The sequence below is a fragment of the Phyllostomus discolor genome, chromosome X (assembly GCF_004126475.2).
Source record: "Phyllostomus discolor isolate MPI-MPIP mPhyDis1 chromosome X, mPhyDis1.pri.v3, whole genome shotgun sequence".
Classification (NCBI taxonomy): Eukaryota; Metazoa; Chordata; class Mammalia; order Chiroptera; family Phyllostomidae; genus Phyllostomus; species Phyllostomus discolor.
The window spans coordinates 5327026-5348105 of NC_050198.1; the positions used below are offsets into that span (position 1 = coordinate 5327026).

General features: G+C 39.9%; 1 protein-coding gene across 5 annotated transcripts in view; it reads left to right on the forward strand.

Moving 5' to 3' along the window:
* REPS2 (RALBP1 associated Eps domain containing 2) overlaps positions 1-21080 on the forward strand; it is a 200029-nt gene that overhangs the window by 13852 nt on the left and 165097 nt on the right. The gene's annotated exons all lie outside the window — the stretch shown is intronic.

Below are 21080 nucleotides of genomic sequence, written 5' to 3' on the forward strand. Positions count from 1 at the left end.
TGCTGGGAGTGGCTCTGGGGGACAAATAGGGGACAAAAAGAAAGGCCACACAGGCTACAACCTTGACTGGGAAGATGGCTGGTGTCGGGTGAGAGGGAAGTCCATTTGTGCCAAACAGAGTCTGGGTTTATGACCTCCAGGAGGGATAGGAGAGAGCTGGATAGGAATGACTAGCCCATCTGAGCTGCTTTTCACACTTATCCAGGCAAGCCTTGAGGACTATGGGATCGTTTATCTCATTGGATATGGGGGGGGTGCTTTTTGGTCAGAGTGGGGGCATTTCATGAATTGCGATGTTTGTTCTTGTTCAGGGCACTGGGGAAAATGTAGCAGTGGCATGGCCTTCCTAAAGATTCTGCCAGGAGTAAGCTGCACATGGTGGGAAAGGTCACCTCAGGACTGGAGATGAATTAGTTCAGGGGAATAGAAAGCATATATAACATTTGGGGATGTGGCTTTGTATTAGTTCGGCTTTTTTCTTTCCCCAAAGGATAGCATTCCTGTACATGTATGTATATCCACGTAGGATTTCTTTGTATGTTGCTCAGACTCACTAAGGCCCTTCTCAGCAAACTGAGGCTTTAGAAAAATTTAGACTTCTCATATACTGTAAAGGCAAATGCAAAGAAACAGCTTTGTTCTCGTTTGCATTCTTCATGGGCTAACGTATGTTCTGGAAAATTTGTTGCCATGGCAATGGGATATTCTCTATCTCCATAGGGTACTATGTAAAAATAGCCCTTTGTGTTCGAGGGTGATGTTAGTGACAGGTGGTTGGATGAATGTATAGCAGGGTGCTTTGTCAGCATGCCATTATTCAAAGTTGTGAAGTCAAAATGAGTATTTATTTTTTCTCTCAAAATGTAATTTTATCTGGAATAGGCTGGTAGTGCGCTCTGTTTAATTATGAATTAGAAACCTTCCTTTGAAGGTGTAGTAAATGTGATTGGTGATAAGTGGATTTTCTACTCTTTCTATCAGTGCTATAGGATGTGTAAGACAACATTGGGTTGGGGGCAAGTAGTATGATTCTTTAATTCTCAGACACATGGTTCTTCCTAGGAGCCTTGCAGTTTAAACCAAGAAGTAGCAAGTGGTTAAGTGGAATAGAGGAGCTCTGAGCTGTTTATCAAATATTAAATTCTTGCGATTTCTTCAATGGAATATATCCTTGGTGAAAGTCAGTTCCCCTGCTGGTTTTAGCATTGGCCTCACACATGTAGTCAAGGATGGAATCTTGACCCTAATCTTAATTTTTCCTTTGAAAAATCCTTTGGGCAATTTCTTAGAGCAGTAACTCCTCAAACATTTTGTTATACTCTCACTTTTCTTCTAGAAATTTGTCTTGCACATAAATAACAGCTTCCTGGTGCTAAACTGACATAAAATTTACTCTGGTTTTGAGAATTTTAGACTTTCTTGAGAAAATACCATGGCTGGTCATTTTAGAACTAAAAGTAATCCCTCTAATTCTGGTATGCGTTGTACCCCTGCATAAATGGAATCATAGCTTCTGTCTTTTCTCTTGGAGTCAGTATGAATATCTTTTTTGCTAATAATATCAGAAATATTTACTGAATGGCTTGCTGGGTACCCACTACTACTCTCTGAACTTTTTGTTAGCGAACTGAATTCCAATAAACATTCTTACTGATTTTCTCACTATTTTCCAGATGAGGCCTACTTATTAATATGCCTTTCTTTTTCAGGTAACTATCATGGAGTTTTAAGACTTGGTTGCTCCTTCTTGCTTTTCTATTTGTTGAGGAGTTTCTGATACTGAAAACATTCTTTTATCCAGGGATGGAAAAATACAGGGTATAGGCCAACTCTATCTCGTTCCCTATTTTGGGGGACAGGGATGGCCTATGAGCTAAGAATGGTTTTTACATTTTTAAATGGTTGGCAAAAAGTAAAAGAAATGTTTCATGACGTGAAAATTGTATGAAATTCAAATTTCAGTTTCCATAAACAAAGTGTTACTGGCACACAGCCACATTTGTGTTTACATATTGTCTGTGGCTGCTTTCACACTATAGTGGGCCGAGTTGAGTAGTTCTAACAGGGACTGTGTAGCCCACAGAACCCTAAAGTATTTCCAGAAAGAGTTTGCCAGCCCCTACCATATAATCTTCTACACCTAGAATGGGAGACTGTACTGAATAATAAAAGCAGATTGGACTTATGTACAGGTTCATACCTATTTGAATTCTCTTTTGGTAGGTATTATATTTTCCTTTCTTCCACTCAATGTTACTGTTTTCATAATCTTAGTTTCGTCTATTATGGCATATCTCAAATATACTTAATTTTAGCTCTCTATACTGAGATTGGTTTTTATCATAACAAATACTCGTAACTTCTCAAAAGAGGGAGAGTAATGACTTTTATCATTTTACTAGTTAATGTGTTTCCTTTGCTAGGTCAGTAATTATATTCCTCCCAGCTCTATTTACATTTAACTATATTGGGTTCTATTTTTTGGGCTTTCAACTAATATGTAAGCATTGATACTTTAATAATCCTAACTAAGATACCTCTACTGATTGTCCTATTTTAATTTAATAAATTCAGTATATGATAAAGATTATATTTTCCACATTCATCCAATAAAAGATTGTATTTTCTACATTCATCCTACTGGATATAGTATACTTAAAACAATCAACTTTAGAACATTCATGCATTTATTTTTTAAAAATATGTTTTCTTGACTTCTGGCCGAGATGGAGATGTAAATAGATATACTTTTCCACCTCACACAACCAAAAGAAGGACAACAACACATTTAAAAACAAAAAACAACCAGAACTGCCAGAAAATTGAACTATATGGAAGTCTGGCAACCAAGAAGTTAAAACAGAAACATTCATTCAGACTGGTAGGAGGGGCAGAGATGGGTAGCTGGGCTGGAAAGGATGCATGTCAAGGCAGTGGCTGGAGGACTGGACAGTTCCACACTTGCATGCAGATAAACTGGGAGGAACAACTGGAGAGCGATACAGACTGTGCAATCCAGGGCTCCAGTATGGGAAAAGAAAGCCTTAAAACCTTTGGCTGTAGCAACCTGTGGTGGTTGTGGTGGCATGGAGAAACTCCCAACCTCACAGTAGAATCTGCTGGAGAGACCCACAGGGTCCTAGGATGTATACAAAACCAGCCATGCAGGAATCACCACCAGAAGGGTCCAATTTGCTTGTGGGTAGCGGGAGAAGGGACTGAAAGCTGGCCAAGAGCTGAGCCAGCAGCACTGTTCCCTCTCTGACTCCTCCCCCACATGCAGAGCCACAGTGCAGTGAGGTGGGTTGCCCCACCCTGGTGAATACCTAAGGCTCTGTCCCTTACAATGTAACAGATACTCCAAGACAAAAATATATGGCTCAAATGAAAGAACAGATCAAAACTCCAGAAAAAGAACTAAGTGCTGAGGAGATAGACAACCTATCAGATGTGGAGTTCAAAACACTGGTAATCGGGATGCTCACAGTAGTGATTGAGTGTGGTCACAAAATAGAGGAAAAAGTAAACACTATGCAAAGTAAAATAAAGAAAAATATACAGGGGACCAACAGTGAAGGCAAGGAAACCAGGATTCAAATCAACAATTTGGAGCAGAAGGAAGAAAGAAACATTCAACCAGAACAGAATGAAGAAACAAGAACTCAAAAAAATGAAGACAGGCTTAGGAACCTCTGGGACAGCTTTAAATGTTCCAACATCCAAATCATAGGAATGCTAGAAGGAGAAGAGGAAGAGCAACACATTGAAAACTTCTTTGAAAAAATAATGAAGGAGAACTTTCCTAATCTGGCAGAGCAAACAGACTTCCAGGAAGTCCAGGAAACTCAGAGAGTCCCAAAGAAGTTGGACCCAAGGAAGCACACACCAGGGCACATCAGAATTACATTACCCAAGATTAAAGATAAGGAGAGACTCTTAAAAGCAGCAAGAGAAAAGGAGACAGTCACCTATAAAGGAGTTCTTATAAGACTGTCAGCTGATTTCTCAAAAGAAACCTTACAGGCAAGAAGGGGCTGGAAAGAAGTATTCCAAGTCATGAAAGGCAAGGACCTACTTCCAAGATGACTCTATCCACCAATGCTATCATTTAGAATGGAAGGGCAGATAATGTGCTTCCCAGATAAGGTCAAATTCAAGGAGTTCATCATCACTAAGCCCTTATTATTTGAACTGTTAAAGGAACTTATCTAAGAAATAGAAGATCAAAACTATGAACAATAAAGTAGCAAACAAATACAAATTTATCAACAATTGAATCTAAAAAATGAGCTAAGGAAACATGAAGTACAGAGACAGAATCATGGATACGGAGAGTGTTTTCATGCTTGCCAGATAGGATAGGGTTGTGAGGGAATGGGTGAAGAGATGAGGGGATTAAGCAGTACAAATAGGTAGTTACAGAAGAGCCATGGGGATGCAAAGTACAGTATAGGAAATGGAGTAGCCAAAGAACTTACATGCATGGTCCATGGACATGAACAATGGCCAGGGGATTGCCTGAGGGACTGGGGGCTGCTGGGTGGAGGGGGACAAGGGGAAAAATCAGGACAACTCTAATAGTATAATCAATAAAACATAACTTAAAAAAATAATATGTTCTGATCATTTGGTTAAAATATTGTCTAAGTCCGAAGTGTTTTTAGATCTGAAATATAAGAGTAATTGATGCTGTGAAGCCTCTTAATTAGTGTTTAGACTGACAAATTATGATTGAAAAGGTTTTGAAAACTGTCAGTTAACATAAATGTAACATAAAATGTAAACTGTTTTAACTTTTCTTTCTTGAGTCATTTTCAACCAATGAAATGTTAATGCATGGTTTAGCTATATGACTTTTATTTCCTTATGCAGGTATTTTTTCCTTAATTTTTTTATTGTAGTAGGATATACATAATATTTACCATTTTAACCACTTTAAATGTACAATTCAGTGGCATTAAATACATTTACAGTGTTGTGCAGCCATCACCACTATGGATTTCCAGGATTTTTTAATCATCCCAAACAGAAACTCTGTACCCACTAAACAATAATTCTACATTCTTCCTCCCCCAGTTCCTGGTAACCTCATTTTATGTGCCATCACAATATTGTAGAATGAACTCCAGTTTTCTGTGTTATCTAATATAAGGTCACTCAACTTTTCCTCCCATGTTAGGACTATGATAAAAATATTATTTTCCATATACTACAGAGCAATTTCTGTATTATGGCATCAACTACTATAGAATAACTAAATCCTGGTAAAGGAAGCAGTTTTATTCTGAAAGGTGACAAAGAATCATTAGTTTGATAATTATTACCACTGGAGGTGGGGTATTTTGGACAGGAGAACTGTAAGGAGAGGTGAAATTATTGTTCTAGTGTGGCAGACCAGAGCTTAAATTCCCTGTGATATTTTCCATTGTGGCTGTCTAAGCAGTTGTATAGTCATTGAGATTATCCATGCTTTTGTACATGGGTTGATGGGTATAGATACGTATAAATTGCACTAAATTCTAGCAGTGTTAGACGCCTGGGGTTCATAAAGGCGCTTTCTCATTGAAGTGTTTGTGTGTCCTTTATTTCCTGGTTTGTAAAGTGAATATAACAGAAGTAACTTCTCTTCAAAGAGTGCTTTGGGACAAAAGTGTAAAAACGCTTTGCAGAGTAGAAAGGGCTCCTTATTTTTAGTAATGTTCCTTGGTGTTCTTCGAGGGCTTACCCACTCCCAATCATTCTTATAACTATGTTAGGAATATTAATTAGGACTAATTTTAACAATACCATAGACTATAGATAGCATGGCCATACATCTTTGTTTTCTGGAGCCAAAGAAACAAGTATAGATTTTAAAATACTCAAATAATGAAATTGCCTGAATGACCCACCTAGTCCTTTGCTGTGTGGTACTGGGTGTCTGTTTTATTTCCTTGGTAAGTTTGACAAGACCTTGAGACAGTCAGCAGGTAGGGGGTAGGTGGAATACAAACTCTACGATTATTCTGTCTTGCTCTTGAGAGATTAGCATATTGATAGATTGCATAACCCATTGTTGATTAGGTACCTTCCAAACAGGTTACAGTATTTCTCTGGTTCACACAATTGGGGAGGATTCCTAGAGGCAAGAGGTTATTTATCTAGAGAGTCAGATACTCTCTAGACTGGTGGTTACTTTAGGGTCCTACTCCAGGCCTTCTGCTGTTGGGAGACAATACTTGAATGAGGTAGCCTTTTACCATTAGTGCCTCTGGGGTTTAATGATTCTAATTGGGATAAGTTGGCTAGAAGTCAGGTGCTGCATTTCTTGCTGCAACTAATTTCTGTCTGAGAATTAAGGATGGTGACTCCGAGGTCTGAGCCAGCTCTAAGGACCCTTGTTCATTTTTCAACTCTTGTCTGGAGAATGGTTGGGCAACCTCACAGTTCCTTCTCTGGTGGTACCAAAGCTTATGCAAGAGGCAATGACTATTGTTTTTATTCTCCACTGCTGTCTGAAAACCCACACTATAAGGACTTAGTGGCTTATAGTAATAATTCTCATTATTTTGTGGTCAGGGATTTCAAAAGGTCTCATCTAGACAGTTCATTTATGCTCTAGATGGTGTTAGTTGGACATCTGGGACTGGAGCTTCCACTTCCAAGATGACTTCTTTACTCTCAGGAATGGGTGCTCAGTGTTTGTGGCCAATCTCTCCATGTGGTATTTCATATTTTTGGGCCTCTTCACATAGCTTAGGCCTCTCACATCATGGTGATCCCTGCGTAGTTGCACTTCTTACAGGGTGGCGACGAAATGAAAACCTCTATGTTAAATTCAATTAAATGTTGGTGAATATATTTGGCATTGAGATCGTGGTATTTATCATTTTATTTAGTCATATTTATAACCCAGTCAGGGTAGAACCTTGAAAGAATGAAATACTTTATTTCTTCTGCCCTTTGTGTGGAAGATGGGTTGTTCAAATAGCAGAAAGTTCATTTTTTTTGGCTTGATTTGGATTACTGAGCACCATCCTTCAGAAATGGTTTTCTAATGTTCTCCTGGGCATCTGGTATGAACACAGAAGACCTTTTACTCAATAAAAGTAACCTGATAATAATAACAAGTTGAAACATCTTGATGATAAATATATTTGCACAGCTTTTCTAATCCCAGGTTATTGAAACTCTGTCAGCCTTGGCTGGTATCCACGCTCTTTCTGTGCCCTTGTGTTTTTCTTTTCTTTTCTTTCTTTTTTTCATCTTGAGCCACTCCTGCTGAGTGAGCTGTAGAGCACCAGAAGGAGGAGCAGCATCTCTGGGATGTGGAATGGGTGAGGATAAGGCTTGGGTTCAATTGCAGTAATCCTAAATTTTTGGTACAGGAGGGGCATGGCATCCTCATACCTGTTTTACACAAGGAAGACGAGATATAAAAAGATAAAATGCTTTTCTTTCTGGTAGCATCTGATTCTCTACTCTTTCATCCTAATATCGATGCATAACACAAAACAGATGTGCCTTGGACAAGAGAAAAATATAGAGCTGGATCTTTTTATGGATTGATTTATTTGTAGCACTGGATCTTTAAAGTGGGAAAAAGCAATGCTGATTCTAACTAGAAATTGATGACCATTTAATAACATGTGTAAAGGAAAGGTGAGAAACCGAGTGGCTCACAGCTTCTAACACTATATCTTCTATGGCATAAATTAGTGAATGGTCAGTTTTTAATTCAATAAAGGGAAATTTCTGATAAGCTTTGCCTAACTAGATAGTGCCATTTATATTACAAACAAAATGCTAAATTTACCAAGTATTGCAAACGCATCCTAGTCAGGCTTTTGAATGCCCATAAGCAATTTCTTAGAATTATTTTGAATGCTCAAGATTACAGGTTTCCTTCATATACCATATCTATTGCCTAGCACTGCAAGATTCTTTGTAGGGTGTAAAATATGTGGGAAGATATAAACTAATTCTCTTAAATGTTTCATGGGATAAGAAGATCCAATGGGAGCTGAATGTTTTCAATTAGGGCGTTTCCATGGATACTATTAGGGGTGCCAAAATTCATAGCCACAGGAGATTTTACTTGCTTCAATATTGATTAAGAAATCTGAGAACAATCTCAAGAAATGTAGGAGGTAGGCAAAGGATAAATTCTGTGGGTAGTATAAATTTTGCTTTTCCTCCCATGGTTAAGGGCTAGTCCAGATAAAATTTCAGGGAATCAGCCAAGTTGAACAACGGGATTTATGTCAAGAGTATGTCCAGAATAAAAGTGAACATGGGTTACTTCTTTTATCCCAGGTGCAGATGCCATTCATTTATTTGTTTATGTTCACTTTCTTATGTGTTGGATACAAGACATTGGCAGTATTAAAAAAACACAAAGGTCACAACCCTTTGTATTTATGTCATTTATAAAGCAAACATTCTAAAAAAGAAAAGAAAACATTTTAAATGGTGTCTGCAGACATCTGAAAACTTTCATCCCTGTGGGAAGGATTCACATCTTAGGTTATTACTCATTTTAAAACACAATTCTTTACCTGGTTTCTCAGATCTCCAGGGGATCTGTGAATAAAATTTAAGGTGACCCTGACCTTGGATGAAGAAAAAAATACATCTTTATTTTAACTAACAATGAATATTTAGCATTTTATCAGTCAATGAATGTAAGTAACTAATCACACCACTGTTAGCCCCCAACTGTGACTTTGTCATCAATAAATCAGTTTCACATTGCATCACAGCTGTTGCAGATATTTAGAAATATCATTTATGCTAATCACTACTTCAAAATTTTGACAGTTATTAGGGTTTCTACTAGTTCTTGGTCCTCAATGCCATAATAAGTATATATACAGGATGGGGCAAAAGTTGGTTTACAGTTGTAAGTATGCAAAACACAGAGTTTATTCCTGTATTATTATTTATTATTACATTATTTTCCATATGAACAACTGTAAACCAACCTTTGCCCTACCCTGTATTACATATCACAAATTAATAGAATACCTTAATATTATTTTAATATAATTGGCTTCCCTTGTAATCCTGTTTTATTTTTTGCACTTAAAATTACCATTTGTAAAAGGGATCCATAAAGCTTCATTAGACTGCCAAAGGGTCTGTAACAGGGTGCAGCCAGGAGGGGTCCCCAAAAAGGGATTTGGAATGGGGTCCAGAACTCAAGGTGTTCAGGAAATATTAAACATGTCCTCAACCCCCTCCCGCCCCCAGGTGTGGGTTGGGGGAAGGGACACACGGAGCAGGGCCATTGAGAGCTGTTTTGCATAGCAACAGCTTTGCAGCTAACCTCTGGTGTGGTCATTTAACATATCTATAACCTTTGACTGGTTGCACAGATATGTTAAATAGCTGTGACTAGCTCTGAGCCAGGGGGATGGAAGTAACTTCCCCTCAAGAAGTAACTGGGGGGGGCAGGTCCCCCAAGTTACAGCATCTGCATGGGAGCTTGGAGAAGATTGGCTCCATGACATGGGACCACACCTGCCCAGACCCACGATGGCAGCCCCGTGAAGCCGGAAGGATATGAGAGTGCTGGCAGGTGTAACTGATTGTACGAGGAGTCGGAAATGGGGCTGCGGAGGAAGAGTGGTGACCTCCCTCCTTGCAGTCATTGAGGGGAGAGAACCACTTGGACTTTAGCAGGGTGGGGACTCATGCAGCCCTGTGAGAGAGAATCACCATGTGGCTTTGTCACAGGTGGGCACAGGTAACCAGGTTCTTAGTGATCGGGACAAAGAATTGAACCGAACACCCAGAGTTCATACCAGAGAACATGGGAGCAGGCCAACTCCAAGCAGAGATTGACCTCATGGGCTGGAGGGACTCTATTCTTATAGGGAGGATCCTTTCTGGCTAGTTTTGGTGGGTTTTTACTGAGTATGTACAAGTAGTTGCATTACTTTAAAGCTACTGCGCATGTGGTTTCCCATGATCCTCCCCGATTGGCCACCAGGGAAGAGGGTCCCACAATGCTACCAAATTGATCCCCGTTTTTCCTGGGGTCCCCTGTACTAGGTTCACCTTTCCCTAAGCCAGAGAATTGTAGCTCTCCATGCTAGAGATTGGTGAAAAAGAAAAGAGTTATTTATTCAAGTTATACAGACTAAAAGTAATGACTTAATGTCTTTGTTAAAATCCCAAAGTCCCTTGAAACACCCACAAAAACACACAGTCCTTCCTTCCCCCCTTTGCCCAGTCTGGGGTACTGTATCTCAGGGAAAGAAATAGAAGTCCGTGGCTTAGGCAGCTCCCGGTTTTTCCCAGTAATTTGTGCTCAGCTGGCAGGCCTTCCTTAGTTCCCAGCACCATTGGTTGTGTTGCCAGATCTCCAGCTAAAGCCTCGTGGTGATTCTTCTCATGGCTGTGGGGCCGGGTGGTGATCCCCTTTCTGGGAGAGCGACGGCAGCAGCGGCAGCAGCAGCGGCAGCAGCACCAAGAGGGCTAGCGCGGAGCTCATCATGTCCTGGCCAGAGGAAGTGGCTGCAAGGTTGGCTGAGCCCAAGCGGTGAGAGCGCGGGCTCTGCGTGCGGAGGCCTGGCGGTGGCTGTGTTGGCAGGGCGGTGACCAGGTGCTCCTGAGTCACTTACTGGTGGCCCCTTCTGGCGGCCGCGGCTACAGAGCCGGCTGGGGCTCGGAGCCGCAGGCGGCTGCATCAGGGACGGTGTCTGCACGGCTGCGGGAGTCCCCACTCTGCTAAAGCCGCATGGTTCTCTCTTCAGTGGCTGCCGTGCCTGAGTTTAAATCCCTGCGCCAATCTTCCTCTGAGCCCAGTTTCCGACTCTTCCCACACTCGGCCTCACATCCCAGAACTCATATCCTTCCAGCTTTACTGGGCTGCCATCATGAGTCTGGGCAGGCGTGGCCCCATGTCATGGAGCCAATCCTCTGAGCTCCCACGCAGGTGCTGTAACTTAGGAGACGTGCCCCCCAGTTACATCTTGGTAGGAAGTTACTTCCATCCCCCTGGCTCAGAGCTGATCACAGCTATTTAACATATCTGTGCAACCAGCCAAAGGTTATAGATATGTTAAAAGACCACGCCAGAGGGTAGGTGCAAGGCTGTTGCTATGCAAAACAGCTCTCAATGGCCCTGCTTCATTTGTCCCTTCTCCCAACCCACACCTTGGGGGTTGGGGGTGAGGATGTCTTAAAATCACCTGGATACCTTGAGTTCTGAACCCCATTCCAAATCCTTCTTTTGGGGACCCTTTGGCTGTACCCTCCTACAGCTTTAGCAGAGAACCGCCACTCAGCTTTGGCAGAATGGCGACCCCCCTCTTCACAGCCATTGAGGAGGGAGAACCACGTGGTTTTGGCTGAGTGGGGACTCCTTGCGGCCATTGTGCAGAGGGAGCCACGCAGCTGTGGGCATGTAGAGGAGAATCACGTGGCTGTGGCAGAGTGGAGACTCTCGCAGCCCTTGTGCAGGGAGGACCACGTGGCTGGGGCAGTGGAGAGAGAACCTCACAACTTTGCCAGAGTGGGGACCCCTGCAGCTTTAGAAGGGGGAACCACCACCCGGCTTTAGCAGAGATCCCGGCGACACAGCTGATGGTGCCAGGAACCGAGGGAGCCCTACCAGCCGAGACGGAGTACTGGGAAGAACCGGGGACTGCCTGAGCCACGGACTTCTATTTCTTTTCCTGAGATACGGTACTCTGGACTGGGCAAAGGGGGAAGGAAGGACTGTGTGTGTTTGTGAGTGTTTTAAGGGACTTAGGGATTTTGATGAAGGCATTAGGTCACTACTTTAAGTCTGTATAGCATTAAATAAACATTTCCTTTCCTTTTCATGAACCTCTGGCATTGAGAGACCTCTTTCCTCTGGAGGCAGACATAAGAAACCTGGGGGGTTCCTTTTGGGTAATAGTATATTGCCTTTAGCCCCCCTTCACCCCTTTTGTCCTGTAACAGGTCCATGACACCAAAAATAAGGAAACTCTTTCTTTTTTTTTTTTTTATCTTTTTTTTTAAAGATTTTATTTATTTATTTTTTAGAGAGGGAAGGGAGGGAGAAAGAGAGAGAGAGAGAGAGAGAGAGAGAGAGAGGGAGAGAGGGAGGGAGAGAGAGAGAGAGAGAGATACATCAATGTGCGGTTGCTGGGGGCCATGGCCTGCAACCCAGGCATATGCCCTGACCGGGAACCGAACCTGCGATGCCCCGGTTCGCAGCCCAAGCTCAATCCACTGAGCCACGCCAGCCAGGGCAGGAAACTCTTTCTTAACAGAGTGCAGGTTATAAGAGTTATATCTTAAATTTCAGATTACAATTTAAGAAAGCAGTGACCTATTTAAGTGCCTTTTATGGAAAATCTTTAAAAAGAAAGGCTAAAAGGTAATTCTTTTCTCTTGACTCATTTGTGGGCCCTACAAAGTGCTTTGCAGTCACCTTTGACCTGCATTTGAGGTTTGTCTTCTGGGGATAAGTTATTACCATGGGTAGCCGTTCAAGAAGGAAAGGTTTTCAAGAGTCTTCAATGGGCTGCATTCAGTAGATCACTGTTAAATCCATGGGAGGGGAGGACAGTTTCCCATTCACTTTCCTGGAGATTGTGGTGTAGGGGTCATACTCTTCCGGAAGTTTCTCCATAGGGTGTCTCTTGCTTCTTCCTTTCCTGTGCCACAGTCCTCTGTGGGGCAGAGGTGGGAGTTTGGATGCTCCATGCGAATTGGGACTCTGACTTTTTCTCATGGAGCTGTTCTTTCACTTACCTTGGTGGGGAGTGATCAGAGCTTTAGCCATGAAACCATTTAATTTCGTGAATGCAGAAAACACAGGTAAAATGACTGGAAGGAAGTTTTAATAAAATGCGATAATTGGCTTCCCCTCCAAGATACTATTTTGAAAAAGGTGGCAGAGTGAATTTGCTGTGATGTGAAGCATCATTCTGGTCTGTTCCTTGATCATGGCCAGCCCCTGGGTTCATTTATTGTAGCATGTATCAGTATTCACACCTTTTTATGACCAAATAATATTCCATTTTATGGTAGATATTTGGGTTGTTTCCACTTTTTGGTTATTACGAATAATGCTGCTATGAACATTCATGCATGAGTTTGAATGTGGATATATGGATTTTTTTTGCTTTTCATATTTATTTTTTTAAAAATTCAGAATGCACCAAAAATATTAATCAACACTACAGGTACCAGACAAAGCCAGGACGTAGCTAGAAAAGTATGCCTTAGAAAAATCAGGAAGCCTTATTACATTGTTAAAAGTTGTATCTAACGTAAATAGCTAACTTAGTTTTCCATTGATCTAGCCTCCACTGGTCTACCTCTGAAAATGTGGCACAGCTGGCTTCCTTGCTAGGCCTCAGTTGAAGGATACCATGTACACACAGGCTGGTATAGGAGTACTCAGCTAGCGAGAAGTATCTCATACCCATATGGTCTCATTCCAGGTCTGTGACTGACTACCTTCATTGTTGTGTGCGAGATGGTTTCACCCCTTGAAAATATGACTACTTCAGCACAAAACAATTTTAAGTCTTTATAATGGTCAATAAATCGTCTTCCCTCCTTTTATATGCAGCTGAAAAAATACTGATAGGCTTGGGACAGATCATTATGAACTTTGTACTGTTAGATTTATCACTCATTAAATGATTGTTAGCTAATAGTCAGTAAATTTATATATTAAGGAAATTATATACAGAATACTGCAAAAACACAGTAAAAGTCTGAAGTTTATATGGACACATGTTTTCAATTCTTTTGGCTATATACTTAAGAGTAGAATGAAATATATTTTAAAAAATTGAAATTAAAATGAATTGAATGTTACAGAATCTCTGATGCACTTTTTAGAAACTGTTCATTTCCGTAGAGCACAGTTTGCAGACCACTGTTAAAGTGGAGAGAATATTGATTTTTGTGTGTGTTTGTGTTGGGTAGATATGGATTCAATCTTGCTAAGCTGTGGTATGAGTTTTGTGAAGTTACCTGTGAATGTTTTTTTTTCATGATTAAAATGGCCACACCTCTGGATGTTTTAGGGATCAATAGACTACACAGTTGCTCACAAATATTCATGCACTGTCTTTCTTGATAACATCTTGACCATGGATTTCTTTGGCCAGTGGCCTGTGGTGGCAGGTGATGTGGACCTTCTTCAAGGCAGAGGCTCCAAGAGCTAGCAGGTGGTTTGCCATGTATCTTTTCTCTTCTGCCATAATGACTGGTGGTGTTCCAGATAGGCACTGCTCCATCAACTTGGGCACCAGGATGAAAATGGTATTGGGCAGAGTTGCAATACTCAACAACTTTGTAGCCTGAGCAAAGAAAAATGTCAGTTTAAGCCATTAAAATTTGGTGACTATTTGATACTAAATTAGCACAGTGGTCCTCAAGCGGAAGTGATTTTTGCACTTCCTGCCCCGAGATATTTGGTAGTGTCTGGACATATTTTTTGTTTATCACAACTGGGGAAGGTGCTGTTGGTACACAGTGGGTAGATGCTGCTGAATGTTCTACAAAGTACAGGACAGCCCCCACAACAAAGAATTATCTGGCCCAAGACCTCAATAGTTCCTATGTTGAGAAATCCTGATTTAGTATATCCAAGTTTACCCTGATTAATGAAAGGTTATTGAGAAAGGATTAAATGGAATAAATTATATAAAAACACTTAGCAGACAGGGTTGGCTGCCTTATTTTTATATTTATGTGGCAGACCTTGGCAACAGCTGAGGTCTTCCCTTGTGTCCATGTGAAAAGGAGTCTTCAACTTTTCTACGGTTCAATACTTCAGTTTAGTTGTAGTTCTGTTCATAAATTGTCTCAATTTTAGCAGAATCATTTATCCCTTAAAAAAGAGAAGGGACTAACAATAAATGCTTATTTGGTACCAGGCCCTGTATATGTTTTTTAATTTTTTTCAAGTACTCTATGATTTTGATAGTCCCAATTTCTATTTTGCTGTAGATGAAGAAATTAAGGCATTGCAGTTAAGTAATTTGACCAAGAACACACAGCTTGTAGGTGGTGGGCCTAGCAGTTGACCCAAATATGTTTGCCTGCAGAACCCTATTCTTTCCACACTATTATACTACCTCTTTAGTATTGGTTTCAACATAAAGACAGGAAAGAAGTGCCCGAGAGGTAACAATTATATGTTGTGTTAGTTATGTATTGCTGCGTAACAAATCACCTCAAAACTTAGCACTTTAAAACAACAAACATTTATTATCTCGCATAGTTTCTGAGAATTAGGAACCCAGGAGAAGCTAGGCTGGCTGGTTCTGTCTCATGTTCTCTCTTGAAGTTGCAGTCCAGTTGTAATCCAGGACTGCAGTCATCCAAAGGTCTAATTGGAAATGGAAGATCTGCTTCCAGAATGGCTCACTTACGTAGCTGTTGGCAGGAGGACTCAGTTCCTCACCACATGGTCCTCTCCTTAGGGCTGCTTGAGGGTCTTTATGACATGGCAGCTCCCCTCCCCTTGTGAGAGAGATCTGAGAGAGAGAACATGACAGAAGCCATGTATCTTTTCTGTCCCTGTCTCAGAAGTCACATATCACTTTTGCCATAATCTCTTGGTCACACAGACAACCCCGATACAGTGTGGGAAAGGGTTATACAAGGGTATCATGACTACTAGGAGGTGGAGATCATGGGGGCCATCTTGGCGGATGGCTACCACGTGTGTTGTGTCCTTATTTCTCATAGTTGCAAAATTATAAATTGCATTTCCTTTTCATGTTCTAAAATCTCAAACCAGGATTTTATTCTTTAAAATGCCCGAATCATTCACAATGTAAATGAGAATACAAACGTGCTTTTATAAACATTTAGTTAATCAGCAAAAACAAATACTTAATATAAAAGCTATTCGCACATACTTCATTTGTATGATTTGTATTTTAATGGGCTGAAATAGCAGAGGCCTCTCGAGTACTGAGAAGTTTGGACTGCAGGTGTTTTCTTTTTTTTCCTGGAAAATCTCCCTGTACCAAACACTGAATTCTTCATTTTCCAAAGCGCTTCCAACTTCTTTACATTTTTATTGCTGATTTGATGTGCTTGAATGACAGCCAAAGTATAAGATAAACGGTAGATGCAAAGACTGGGTGGTTTCCATGGAGACTTATTGCAGGAGCCCTTTTTCTTCATCCAGCTATTGCTAGGAAGCATGCCCTTCCAGTTACTGTTTGATGCCCATCAATTTGAGTAGCTCTTGGAAAGGGGATTTGATTAAACAAATGCAGAACTGAGTTTTTATATATTTTTAACGTTGAATTAAGCTGTCCTGAAATTGAGGATATTAACAGGTCTTCTTACTGAAACAGTTTAACTATACTTTTGTTTATTACACTTGGTTTGAGCTTTGGGGAATAAAAGAAGGTCCTTGACTGGGTGCAGAGGTATATAGATTTACTCTTTCTAATCGTGCAACCATGAAATAAAAAATGTTTACACCTTGGGAAACAACTCATCACTTTAACCACTGTTGATTGCATTGGCTGGAGCTTTTTGCTTCCTTTAAGTATTTCTCATTTTCTTTCAAAATTGTGTTCAGTTGGATGTAACCAATTCTACATGGAGGCTGGCTCCCTCACGTTCGTTCTTGACTCCTACTGTCTTAATGTCATGCTTCATTTACACAGTAATAGCTTTTCTTGACTTTATCTGTTGACTTGACATCCTATACATCATATTTCCTTTCTTAGACAGGAAGATTGAAAAAAGTCAGGATTTGAAGAAAATTTGCATCGTGAAAGAGGCAGCTTTAATTTTAATTTTTACTGTAGCCGGAATAGGTGCCCACCTGATGAGCAGACTTACCTTCTCATTGCACACTGCTCAGTGTAGGTGCCCCGGTCAAGCAAGGTCAGGCTGGTCACCAGTACTACTTTTGGTTCTATCTGTGTACGGGGGATCCTACCATAACTAATAGAGGTTATAATAAAAACAATGCATAGGTTCCCAGTTGTCTGTATGGGTGGTGATATGGGGGTAGAGTAGTTGTCTAATATTTGAAAGCTGGGAGACTGGAGGTGTTTTTTTTTTTTTTTTAAGTTTTAAGGTATCCATTATCAATTTAAAGTTTTTGGTCATTACATGCATGACTGTTGCTATTTTCTGATCCTGAAGTTTTGAGGGCAATCATTTTAAAAGGGGGACAGAATGAGAATAAAAACTAATTATGAAAATCTATCTGAAAGACTGATTATGTTGTGATTCATTAAAGACTTTTTATGCGATTTATATATTGTATTTTTGCCTTTGGGACTAGCATTCTTAAGAGCTGATTTCTACCTTGAACTTTCTAATGCATGTTAACTATGTCATCTCATAAGCATGTTTTCATCTGTGCATAATGTTATATTGGGACTTGGATGGAATGTAAATCTTTTATTGGCCTCAATCTGAGTCTAATCCTCTGCATGGCTTTGGTAGAAAATCAATTTCCTCTGCTCTGTCAAGATTTTTCAGGTCAGTGCTCTTTGGAAGTTTCCCAATTCTCTTAGATTAAAATATATTTTGTTTCTGTGCTACATACTGGTATCCTTTAGCAGGAGACTGGGACCTAGAAAGTGAGAAAACAGCCTGACAAGATATACATGATTTCTTTCTTCTACCTCAATTAACTTGTTGATATACTGCACCTTTGAGGAACCAAAGAGTTTTTGTTCTTTCAAAGGCATCATTTGGAAAGCAGTTAAGTGATCTCTGTAGGAGAGGCCCTGTTGACTTCAGTGAGTTCCATTTGGTCACCTGCTCACTAGGTTATAGAAATGAATGGGAAAGAGAAGAACTTGTCATGCCACACTTAGTCCATTTCACTTGTATGGGCCATTAGAGTTGGAAGTAGGGCGACCAAGTTAGACTTTCTCAGATTTAGCACTGAAAATCTTACATCCTGGGACTCCCCTTAGTCCCAGGCAAACAGGGTGCTTGGTCACCCTAGCAGTGAAAAGCATGAGGTTGGATGGTTTGGACCTGGTAAGTATCCTGATAGATATTTTAAGGAGGGGTTTATTATAGACTCATAACATCTTGTTGCCCAATGATGCTAATGTGTAAGTAGTTCTAATGGAATGAGAAGACATGGAAGTTCTACCTTCTGAACCTAAGAGAATGTGTTTAGTGGATGTTTTAGTAAAAAAAAATATTACTATTTATGTTTCTCTTTTTCTTTTTCCTGGACAATGCAATGCAGAATCTTTATTTAAGTCCACTTATCCCTTTCCCCAACTTATATTGTTTTTATCTTATATTTTAGTACTATAAAATTCTGCAAGCTGTTGTTTTATGCAGACATTATTTATTTAGATCAGAGTTCAGTAAACTTTTTCTATAGAGGGTAAGATGTTAAATATTTTAACCTCTGTGGATCATGTGTTCTCTCATAGCTACTCAACTCCACTGTTGTAACACCAAAACAGCCATTGGTAATATGTAAATGATTGTGTATGCCCATGTTTCAGTAAAACTTTACTTACAAAAACATGCAGCAGGCCACATTTGGCTTGCAGGCCTTAGTTAGCCAACTCCTAATTTAGATTTATCTACATATTTACTACTTTATTTTCCCTTCCTTTCTTGTTACATCTACCTTGGTTCATCTTCAAGGCAAGGATGTCTGCTGCATGTCAGTTTTTTGACATTGTGCCAGAATGTCTAGCTAGTGCAATGAGGCAATAAAAGGAAATAAAAGGCATACATTTCAGGAAGGAAGAAATAATACTGCCCCTCTTTGCAGATGATAACATTGCCTGTGTATAAATTTCAAGGAATCTACAAAGCAACTCCTAGAACTAATAAGTGAGGTTCAGCAAGGTTGCAGGACACAAGATAAACACACAAAAATCAACTGTATTTCTATATACTAGCAATGAATACATGGCCACTGAAATTAGAATGACATTTACAATTACTCAAAAAAATAGGTGTAAATCTAACAAAGCATGTCACAAGGCCTGTGTCCTAGAAACTACACAATGCTGGTGAAAGAAATCAAAGATGATCTAAATAAATGGAGAGATATACCACATTAATGGATTAGAGGATACAGCAGCCCTGGCTGATGTGGCTTGGTGGATAGAGCGCCGGACTGTGAACCAAAGGGTCGCCAGTTCATTTCCCAGTCAGGGCACATGTGTGGATTGTGGGCCAGGTCTCAGGTAGAGGGTGTTTGAGCAGCAACCACACATGGATATTTCTCCTTCTTCTTTCCCTCCTTTCCCCTCTCCAAAAATTAATAGATAAAATCTAAAAATAAAAAGATGACACAACATAGAGAAGATGTCAGTTTTCCCCAAATTAATATATAGGTTTAACATAATTCCTACAAAAATCCCAGCAAGATTTTTTTTGTAGGTAAAGGTAAGATTATTCTAAAATTTATATGGAACTTGACTAGCTAAAACAGTTTTGAAGATGAATAAAGAAAGAAGAATTCTTGTACCTAATTTTAAGACTTATATAACTGTAGTAATTAAGACTGTGGTATTAGTGTGTAGGGATAGATATATAGATCAGTATAATAGCACAAAGAACCTAGAAATAGACCCATAGAAATATGCCCAATTGATTTTTGACAAAATTGCAAAAGCCAATTAAATGGAGGAGGAAAGATAGCCTTTTCAACCCATGATTCTGGATCAGTTGAACATCAGTAGGCAAAAAATAAATAAAAAAAAAATAAAGAGCCTGGACCTAAATTTTACACCTTACATAAAAAATAACTCAAAATGGATCACAAGCTTGAATGTAAAACATGAAACTATACCCTGGCCAGGTGGCTCAGTTGCTTGGAGCATTGTCCTGTACATGAAAAGGTTGTAGGTTCAGTTCCAGTCAGGGTACATGCCTAGGTTGCTGGTTTGATCCCAGTCAGTCAGGGAGCTATGGGAGGCTGCCAATCAATGTTTCTCCCTCTTCCTCTCCCTCTCCCTCCTTTCCCATCTGAGATTAATAAATATGTCCTCAGGTAAGGATTGAAAAGTAAAACTAAGATTTTCAAAAATAAAAAATAGAAAATTGTTGGGACCTAGAATTAGACAGAGTTCTTAGAATTGACACCAAAAGGATGATCCATAAAAGGAAAAATAATTAAATGAATTTTATCAAATTTAAAAACTTTGAGACAGACCTTGTTAAGAGACAAGCTGCAAAGTCAGAGAAAATATTTGCAAACCACATATCTGGCAAAAAAAAACAACAACACACTTGTCTGCAGTATGTAAAAAACCTCAAACAATTGAATAAGAAATATAACCAAAGACGCTGAAATAGAGAACAGGCGGGCAACGACCAGAGGGGAGATGGGAGGGAATTTCAGGGGAAAAGGGGAAGGGTTTACAGGAATGAGTATAAGGACATATGGACAGAAACCAGGGGGGAGTGGAAATGAGAGGGAGGTGGGGAGCACTGCGGGGTATGGGCTGGGATGGGAGTAAAAGACAGAAAACTGTACTTGAACAACAATTCAAATGAAAAAAATGTTAAAAAAAGAAATTGGGCAGAAGACAGGAGATATTTCAGTGAAGAGAATATGCAAATGACAAACACATGAAAAGATATTCATCATTAGCCATTAGGGAAATGCAAAGTAAAGCCAAATGAGATAACACTACATACCTATCAGAATAGCTAAAATAAAAAATAGTGACATCACCAGATGCTGCGGAAGAAGGGTATGTATACATTGCTGATGGGAATGTAAGATGATATGGCCCTCTGGAAAACAGTTTGACAGTTTGTTAAGAACACTAAATATGCAACTACCAGATGTGACCCAGCAATTGAAGTCTCGGGCATTTATCCTAGAGAAATGAAGATTTATGTTCATACAAAAACCAGTACATGAATGTTTATAGCAGCTTTATTCATAATAACCCATAACTGGAAAAGATACAGATGTTCTTCAGTGGGTGAATGGTTAAACAAACTAGTTCACCCATACCATGGAATACTACTCAGCAATAAAAAGAAATGAACTATCAATGCAAACAACAACCTGAATAGATCTCCAGAGAATTAACGTATACTGAGTAAAAAAAAAAGCCAATCCTGGATGGTTACATACTATATGATTCCATTTGTAGAAT